Below are 10,548 nucleotides of genomic sequence, written 5' to 3'. Positions count from 1 at the left end.
TTAGCTGTTTTGCAAGCTCTTCAGAGTATTGAGTACATCTCAGTGAGTATCTGAAATAACATTTTACTATGCTCTGTATAACCTCACTTGAGGTCTCCAATTACTACCAAAGTACAAATAATTAACCTGCCATTTGTGACTCCTGCACTCAATGAGGACGGGCTGCATCTGAAGCACATGCAGGAGAATGTGCTTATCAAGTGAGCTTAAAATTATAGGCTATTCATAGAGATGGTTTTGGGGATCACTGGAGTTGAATTTCTTATTGATTCTAGAAATCATATTTCCCTCCTTGGATGGCAAGTTACAAGTAAGACTGAATGGATTATTCCCTCATCTTTGAAATTACCATGCAAAGAGCTATGAGAAATCCAAAAGAAAATGTCTTTGTGGAACACTATGGGGAGCAACACTGCCTTCTCCAATGTATTATAAATGGTAGAGAAAAAGATATTTTAACCATAATGAAAGAAAATATCTTGTATTCCTTTCCTACCTTTATAGTTCTATATCTTTGTAAGTACATGTAAGGCAAACAAAAGAGTACTTATGCAAACTGTGATTAATAATTTGAGCTTGAGGGGCATTAAAATCTTATGGTGTAATAATTGAGAAAGGTACTAGGATTAAGAATGCAGATATATGTTTATGCAGCAAATGTGTCTCTAAGCAAAGCAAGAATAATCTGTTGTGTATTATTCCTCTTTTTAATGCGTGTGGTGTGTTTATCTATTTCATAGGGATTCTGCAAATACTTTTTTATTATTATTTTTAATCCTAGTTTTTTTCATGGTAATTTTGAATTTTTAGTTGTGGGCCAGCTGACACAACACAAATAGAATTATTGCTATACAACTTACGTGGGGAAAAAGGGTTGTGAAAAGCAGTTTTGAATTGGCTTGTGGCAATTCTCTTGTATAAAAACACATTTTAACTGCATAAAAACTACTGTATTGCACCTAGAAACTGCAGTGAATGTGCATTTAGATGTTATGAATAACTGCAGTTAAGTAGAAATGAAACTGAAATCTGAATTTTATTTGCATTTTCTGTTCATTTCAATGCCACTCAAGCTGCTGCTACTTTTTTTTTTTTTTTTTTTTTTTTTTTTTGGTCAGAGTAGAATAGCTGTTAAGGTTAAAAATGTGTATGCATTTATCTGTGAAATGCTGAAGTACTCTTTGTCTACATGTAACAAACTTTATAACCACGGAGGATATGCAGTGAAATCTTGACTGCTGGACGTTACTTTAAAGCTGTTTGTTCCTGTCATAGAGACACAGTATGACTAATACAAGCTGTGGCACAGGAACCTGAATAACCACTTTGAAATTTAAGATTTCTGTGACTGGTAAGTGATGCTTTTGCTTTGGCAATCAAGATGCTGTTAAAAGTTAATGGTGATAGGGATGCATGCAAGGGCTTTCATTACAGATACTAATTCACTCCTTATATTGTGCTTCCAGCATGCCAAAACGCTTAGCCTCATGCTGCGGCAATAAATGGTCCTCCCAGTGAAACCCTGTGATTGACCGTAGTCCCTCTGGTCTGCATCAACGTCTGAATTGGAGGACCTGACGTAACTGTGGGTAAAAGTTTCAGAAGCACTTGAGATTTAGACAGCTTTTATCATTTCTGAATGTGATTCACCTGCTTAGAAATCTCAGTCCACAGAAACTTAATATGTTTTGTCTGCCAAGTCAGTCAACAGCTTCTGAAAATTTTTTTCACAAAAATTGTGTTACTGAATGTTTTCTTGATTTATCCAACTAATAGCTTTTATTTTTTTTTTTTTTTCCTGCTGTTCTTGTTTTGTGTTGCCAGCTCATTCATACCTAAACTCTTTGAACCATTTCACTTCTGTCAACTCTCAACTTTTGTCATGTACCAGCATGAAGAATTATCATCAAAGTGTAAATGAAAATCTTTAAGAAGGAGCATGAATCTGTAAACTGCCTGCCTGGCTTCTGCTATCAACTAATGAATAACCTCTCTGTCCTGAAGAGAGCAATGTGTTGGAAAAAGATCTAAATGCTGAACACAAAAAAATTTAGCTAAACATGCTGTGCAGCTGAGCAGTTCAGTTGGTTGCTGGGAAAAGCCAGTTGGCTAATACCAACTGAGGAAGAACAATGCAGCCCAGGCTATTCCTCCCTCGTGCAACACTGGTCATGATGACTGTGTCTCACTAATCCCCATACGTTGCCTGGATTAGTTGGCAGAGGCTGCACACTATTCTCCCAGGTTGGAGGGGATCAGCCTAGGTGTTATGCCAACCTATGCGAAAATGGCCTCTGCTTTAATAAAATTATTTTTATTTTATTTTTTTTTAAAAAAGGTATTTTTAAAAAATAAAATTGCTGAATGGCATGGAGAGAAAAAATGTTGCAGCCATGAAATAGATTTTGTCTTGCTGGCTTGACTTGAGTGGTCAGAGCACAATTCCCAAAGGCTAGGCACCAGACCTATCCACCAGCAGTCTATACACCAGTTCGTGGGCATTGCTTCTTCACTTAGCCTGGAATCTAAGAAATCCTGGGAGCCCTGCAAGGGACTTGAGAGTGTCTGTTGCCAGGTGAGGCTAAGAAGATAAATAAGGGTAGCTCCAGCAGCTTCAAACACCTGACAACTGTCCTTGATCAAAGGGTGCTCGCAGCCTTCATCCTGACTGCTCAACCTGATGAGGGATAGTCAAACACCACCGGTAGCCATTGCTCAGAGTGTTTGGGCATCAGTCTGCTTGTGGATCTTATTGAAAAAAATATATATATTATTGCATAGATACAGACACAGACACAGAATTTCTAGGTTGGAAGAGACCTCAAGATCATCGAGTCCAACCTCTAACCTAACACTAACAGTCCCCACTAAACCATATCCCTAAGCTCTACATCTAAACGTCTTTTGAAGACTTCCAGGGATGGTGACTCCACCACCTCCCTGGGCAGCCTGTTCCAATGCCTCACAACCCTTTCAGTAAAGAAGCTCTTCCTAACATCTAACCTAAAACTCCCCTGGCACAACTTTAGCCCATTCCCCCTCATCCTGTCACCAGGCACGTGGGAGAACAGGCCAACCCCCATCTCGCTACAGCCTCCCTTCAGGTACCTGTAGAGAGCGATAAGGTCGCCCCTGAGCCTCCTCTTCTCCAGGCTGAATAAGCCCAGCTCCTTCAGCCGCTCCTCGTAAGACTTGTTCTCCAGGCCCCTCACCAGCTTCGTCGCCCTTCTTTGGACCCGCTCAAGCACCTCCATGTCCTTCTTGTAGCGAGGGGCCCAAAACTGAACACAGTACTCGAGGTGCGGCCTCACCAGAGCCGAGTACAGGGGGATGATCACCTCCCTAGCCCTGCTGGTCACACTATTTCTGATACAAGCCAGGATGCCGTTGGCCTTCTTGGCCACCTGAGCACACTGCTGGCTCATATTCAGCCGACTGTCCACTATCACTCCCAGGTCCTTCTCCGCCTGGCAGCTCTCCAACCACTCATCTCCCAGCCTGTAGCTCTGCTTGGGGTTATTACGCCCCAGGTGCAGGACCCGGCACTTGGCCTTGTTAAACTTCATGCAGTTGACCTCAGCCCATCGGTGCAGCCTATCCAGATCCTCCTGCAGAGCCTTCCTACCCTCGAGCAGATCGACACACGCACCTAACTTGGTGTCATCTGCAAACTTACTGAGGGTGCACTCAATGCCCTCGTCCAGATCATTGATGAAGATGTTAAAGAGGACCGGCCCCAGCACCGAGCCCTGGGGGACGCCACTAGTGACTGGCCTCCAACTGGATTTGACTCCATTCACCACAACTCTCTGGGCCCGGCTATCCAGCCAGTTTCTAACCCAACGAAGCGTGCGCCAGTCCAAGCCAAGAGCAGCCAGTTTCTTGAGGAGAATGCAGTGGGAGACGGTGTCAAAAGCCTTGCTGAAGTCAAGGTAGACCACATCCACAGCCTTTCCCTCGTCCACCCAGCGCAACACATTGTCATAGAAGGAGATCAGGTTCGTCAAGCAGGACCTGCCTTCCATAAACCCATGCTGACTGGGCCTGATCGCCTGCTTGCCCTTCAAGTGCCGGATGATGACACCCTAGATAATCTGCTCCATGAGCTTCCCTGGTACTGAGGTCAAACTGACAGGCCTGTAGTTCCCCGGGTCAGCCCTCCGGCCCTTCTTGTAGATGGGCGTCACATTCGCTAGCCGCCAGTCAGCTGGGACCTCCCCCGATAGCCAGGACTGGTGATAAATGATGGATAGTGGCTTGGCCAGCTCCTCTGCCAGTTCTCTCAGTACCCTTGGGTGGATCCCATCCGGCCCCATCGACTTGTGCACATCCAAGTGCCGTAGCAGGTCACCAACCAGTTCTTCGTGGATGGTGAGGGCCATATCCTGCTCCCCATCCCCTTCCACCAGCTCAGGGTACTGGGAATCCAGAGAACAACCGGTATTGCCGCTAAAGACTGAGGCAAAGAAGGCATTGAGCACCTCTGCCTTTTCCTCATCTCTTGTAACTAAGTTTCCCCCTGCATCCAGTAAAGGATGGAGATTCTCCTTTGTCCTCCTTTTTGTGTTGACGTATTTATAAAAGCGTTTTTTGTTATCTTTAACGGCAGTAGCCAGATTGAGCTCTAGATGAGCTTTGGCCTTCCTAATTTTGTCCCTGCACAGCCTCGCTACATCCTTATAGTCCTCCCTAGTGGCCTGCCCACTTTTCCAAAGATTATAAACCCTCTTTTTTCTCCTAAGCTCAAGCCACAGTTCTCTGTTCAGCCAGGCTGGTCTTCTTCCCCGCTGGCTCATCTTTGGGCACATGGGAACAGACCGCTCCTGCGCCATTAGGATTTGCCTCTTGAAGAGCGCCCAGCCTTCCTGGACCCCTCTGCCCTTCAGAACCGCCTCCCAAGGGACTCTACCAACCAGTGTCCTGAGCAGCCCAAAGTCAGCTCTCCGAAAGTCCAGTACAGTGGTTTTACTGGTTCCCTTCCTGGCCTCGCCAAGAATAGTGAACTCCACCATTTTGTGGTCACTCTGCCCAAGACAGCTCCCGACAGTCACATCCTCCACCAGTCCTTCTCTGTTTGTGAAGAGAAGGTCTAGCGGGGCACCACCCCTGGTAGGCTCACTAATCAGCTGCGTCAGGAAGCTATCTTCCACTTTCTCCAGAAACCTCCTAGACTGCTTTCTCTGGGCTGTGTTGTGCTTCCAGGATATGTCAGGGAAGTTGAAGTCCCCCACGAGTACAAGCACTGAAGATTTCGCAACTTCTGTCAGCTGCCTGTAGAACTCCTCATCCGTCTCCTCATCCTGGTTCGGCGGTCTATAGCAGACCCCGACCAGGACACTAGCCTTGTTGTCCCTGCCGATCCTAACCCAAAGGGACTCGACTTTGTCATGCCCAGCCTCGAGTTCTACAACATCGAAAGACTCTCTAATATAGAGAGCCACACCGCCACCCCTTCTGTGCTGTCTGTCCCTTCTGAAGAGCCTATAGCCAGGCATCGCAGCACTCCAGTCATGAGACTGGTCCCACCACGTTTCCGTGATGGCAACCAAGTCGTAGCCTGCCCGCTGCACGATGGCTTCCAGCTCCTCCTGTTTGTTACCCATGCTGCGTGCATTGGTGCATAATACCTTCATATTATTCCCTCCCCCTCCCCCCCTTTCTTTCAGTTATTAAATTCTTTATCTCAACTGATGAGTTGTTTTCCTGCTTTTGCTCCTATTCTCTCCCCTGCCCCACTGGTGGAGGGGTGATCAAGTAGCTGTGTGGTGCTGAGATGCTGCCCAGTGTCAACCCAACAAGCTTCCTAGTACAAGAAAAATAAGAATTTACAGTAGTAAGTCCAGTGCAAGGATACCAAGATGGCTGAGACAGGCCAGTCTTTCATATGAAGAGAGGCTGAGAGAGCTGGGACTGTTTAGCCTGAAGAAGGCTCGGGGAACCTCATCGATATATATAAATACCTGGGGGGAGGGAATCAAGATGAGAGACCCTGGCTCTTTTCAGTGGTGCCACTAACAGAAGAAAGGCAGTAGACACAAATTGGCACACGGGTGATGTTCTCCTGAATATCAGGAAAGACTTCCTCCTAGTGAGGTTGACTGAGCACTGGCACAGGATGCCCACAGAGGTATAAACATAATGTGTCCTAATTAATGAACATAATGTACACCTGTGGTTGTTAACACCTCTTAGTATTGGAGCTATAGACATGAAAGCAGGAAGACCATCTTTTCTAATTTAATAGGATCATAGTCTTGTTTGTTTGTTTTTTTCTGATTGAAATCACATCATAACTGGAGTTGTGCATGCTGAGCAGAAATCCGTTCATCCTAAATTGACAATTTAATATATGATATGCTTTTGTGCTCAGTATGGCAACTAAAGCCTTAGATTGCAAAACAAGTTTAACATCAGTAAACATTTTATGAAATCACTCTTTTAACACCTGACACTCTTAAGAGGTACATGCATTAACATTACTTTTGCTTTATAAATAAGCTTGAAACATATAAATAAGCTTGTTCTTACTTTAATGTGAACACTTTCAATAAAGAGAAATTGCTGTAGCTTTCAGAGCAATAATCCATTTCCTCTGTGGATAAACTGAGGCTGAAGGCAAAGTAGTTTGTCTCTATCTAATATTGTAAGGACATTACCTTCTGCATTACAAAACTGTGAACCTTCCTGAACCACAAGCAATGCTGAGAGTGTTGTTTTTTTTCCTGCATTTTTTTTTTTTTCAAATTCCCCTCGTTCTAGTTACTCTCTTATAAAATAATTTATTTTTTTTCCCTCGCCTTTACATAGTGGGAAGTTTATTCTTCTTACTGAAAGAAGATGCTGGAGGTTTATTGTATAAAGTCTAGATGTGCTTACTTTGTCAAAATTATCTATCATTTTATTGCTCTTTAAGAACCATAAAGAGAACTTATCTTGTTCAATATTGTCTGCTCAAGCGGTTTCATGTAGGCTTGACAACAAGAATATGTTGCTGGGGAGTCAAACAAAACTGGTTTTGGGACACATCTATCTCTTGAGACAGGTAGAGTAGTGAGAGAAAGGTGACATTTAATTTCTTAAAGAAAAAGATAAGAGAAACATTCCCATAAAGGACATCAACCAACAGGGAGGGGGTGGGGAGAACCAAACCCCCAGTGTATGGTTCCATTTGATTGTTCTGTGGATCAAGTTCGTTTTCCTCTGTCAATAAGGATGAAGAGTCTGATAATGATGTTTTCCCACTCTCCATCCCATTTCCTCCTTCCTACATGACTTCTAAGATTTATTTTTATACTGGAAAAGCTGCAGTTTACTGGTGCAGCAGGTTAGCTTTTATAGTTTTAAAATTTAGGAGAGAGTGATATCCTTTCCATACAACTTCCAGAGTGCTTTCTAAAACCTTTATTGCTGTAATCTTTCAAATTCAGTAAGAATCCTTGACCTTTGCCTGCTCCATTATTTTAGAGATGTTGCATCCTTTTGATTCCCTTGTACTACTGCACCATCAAAGCAAAATATCTTTCCTTACGGAAATGGTGTAACTACATGAGATAAACAAGTCTACCATCTTTTCAGTTGTCACAGTAAATGCTACTGAGGAAGACAGGGAAAATAAGACTGTACTCATACAGTACAAGTAATTACTACTGCATTGCAGAACAGGCATTCTTTGAATGGGCACAAGAAACCTGGGATAAAAATTAAATATATTCCTAATGTATAGAGATTACCTATATAAATCCTGCTTAGCCTATGTTAAAGGGGGTGGGGGTGGGGGGGGTGGGGGGGGGGAATCAGAAGCATTTCGGGGGAATCATTAATTGTTTATTTTTAAAATGTAGAAATTGAACTTTTCTGATGCTTCATATTTCAGAGTTATTTCCACTTTTCTAAATTTGGAGTACCAATTGAGAATCCAGAAACTTGGAACTTGGTTTGACTGGCATAAAAAATGGATTCTTGCTAATCCTTTTATGTCAGATGTTGTCCCTCCAAAATATTTAAGCATCTTTTGGTAGATATACCTCTCTACATACTGTTTACCTTAAAACATAATTTATTTAATCAAAATGAAAACTGGGACCAAAATCAGCCTGTAGTCATACCAGGTTTTATACATACTGCTACTTGGTTGGGTTTGGTTAGTTATTTTGTGAATTGGTGAAGTTTTGTGTGTAAGTTCTTTCACATCTAAATACAACCACTTAGTATTTGCAGTGAATCACTATAGATTTTGTGGTATCTTAAAAAGGTTCAAGAAATGACCTTTTTTTCTTTATGCTGTATTACTAAAGTAATCTTTTCTCTCACATTTTGTGGTCTGATAAAAACATGACTGCTGTGATTTATACAGGAAAATTTGGCAGAGTCTCCCTATTGGCTTGAACTGGAAGATATATATCAAATTTGTCTGTCCCAGTGAAAAAGATATCTGAAAGATAACATAGTACATAGCATGCTAGTAGATGAGACTTAGATAAGGTATTGATATTCTACATGTGCATGCTAGGTATGATTTACTGTTTAGGCTGTTTCCTCACATTTAATTTGCCTTTTTATTTTCATTTTAGTTATGTGTTTTGTGGTTGATTATTTCTGTAATGTGTTTTAACACAAAAGCTTACATGATGCCAGAAAATATTTTCCATCTGACTGAATGTTTTTTTTCTCTTTGTGGCAAAAAATATGTTTCCATTCATTATATCTTGTGTTTCTTTGAATTCAACTGCTATTTGGAAAGATTTTAGAGCATTCCAATAAGCCTTCGAACTCTGCATGATCTGGATTTTTGTGTGCTTTTGATAGGTGTTCAGGCTGACTTGAGAGATTTGCCTCCATTCTTGTCCTGAACTCCACTTCAGTTGCATCTGAAGCTTATGTCCTGTGAAATCAGTCCAAAGTGCAGCCAGTGGGGCCCACTGTTTCTCAACCAATTTTAAAAGTATAATTTGCCTAACTGACTATTAGGTTTGTAGGCTTCATATTAATACTTGTTCTTTTTGACCTGTAACAAGTCAAGATGTTGTTATTATAGAAACTTATTCCAAATGAGAAATCATAAATGTTCTTATTCTCTATTCATTAAGGGAGGGATGTCCTTAAATAATTTTAAGGAACTCAGTGTTTAAGCTTTAAGAATTATTATTGTTAAACTCTTGGTCTCTTGGGCTTAACAGAATTAAGAGGCTTAGGTATCATTTTTCAGGGCGATGGAAGGAAGGAGGGAGAGATCTAGAAACCTCTCTGGCTTTCTGATGGCTTGTAAGTTTACAGAAGCCAATATAAGTCTTCTTGAGGCAGCTTCTGGTTTGGTGCTAAGGTAAAGAAGGAGGAAAAAGCTATGCTGATTCTCCCACCCCCTCAACATGCTTTTGTGTGATATCCTCTAAAATGGCTTGTGGCCATTTAAATGCTGATCTTACAGAATGAAAAATTTCAGGGGGAAAAGAAAGGTGGGGGGGGGGGGGGGGGAGGAAGAAATAAGAACAAAAAGCATTTGGTTGTGTAGTTAGCTGAAGTATTAGTTAGAAAACTTTGAGATATTAATAGCATTTAAAAAAAAGTTTTAAATCAAGAGGAAGGGACTAGAAGCAGCTATACATGTAATGTAGCAGTTTAGATAGCTCTGCAGCTGTTAAAATTGTTCTGTATATACTTGGTTAAAATTTTTGGTTAGTCTTCATTGCAGACACCTACTGTAATGCTCCTTATTCTTTCCTGCTGCACTATCAGTAAAAAGGGAAGGGAGGCTCTGAGCATTGCTGTAGTGTGCATCTTTGTATATTTTTTCAGTTCCTGATGGAAAGACAAGTTTTAACAGATGTAGTGTGAATGAGAAGCTAAGCTGTTTCCTCAAAGCACAGTCTCTGTTTAATGGCATTTTCACTACAGAACTGTTATTGAAATTTGTGTGGGTGATGTCAGTTTGATGGGCTCAGCACTTTTAGGGGACATTGACAGAAACTAAATTGGAAAAATGCAACAAATGTTAGGTTTTAGCAGAGTATCGACTTAATATAGATTGAACAGAGGAGAAAAATATTGTATGGTGTGCAACTTGAACTTCACGTTGTCTCATTAAAGACTCTGCAATGGATAACACTGTCTGTTTTGCCCTCAGCTGTAGACCTAGTAGATCATTCATGTAAGGAGTAATAATATACCACTCTGTGGCCCTTTGTTAGAACTGCCACAAGGTATTTTGAAAATCTGTTTTCATTACTTACAAAAATCTACACTCCATTTATTTCTGTATAACTGTTTTTGTTGTTGTTGTTTGCTCCTTCCCCGCTTTCTTATCCCTGGTCCCACATCTCTTACTAGTTTGCTTAACCCAAATTTATTTTTTATATAATGCAGTCAATCATATATCCCTTGAAACCTTGAAGTCTCCAAACCTCTGTATGTAATTAGATCCATTTGCCAATTTTCTCCTCTTAATGGCGTACCTAAGAAAAATGTGTCAGAAGAAATACTAGTTTATATCAATGGGAATTTTTTCCTGCAGTTTGGATTAAATTGATTAATTGAAAAATTGAAAACTGGGTC

Source organism: Oxyura jamaicensis, chromosome 14 (assembly GCF_011077185.1).
Source record: "Oxyura jamaicensis isolate SHBP4307 breed ruddy duck chromosome 14, BPBGC_Ojam_1.0, whole genome shotgun sequence".
Lineage (NCBI taxonomy): Eukaryota > Metazoa > Chordata > Aves > Anseriformes > Anatidae > Oxyura > Oxyura jamaicensis.
This window is presented reverse-complemented; position numbering follows the sequence as displayed.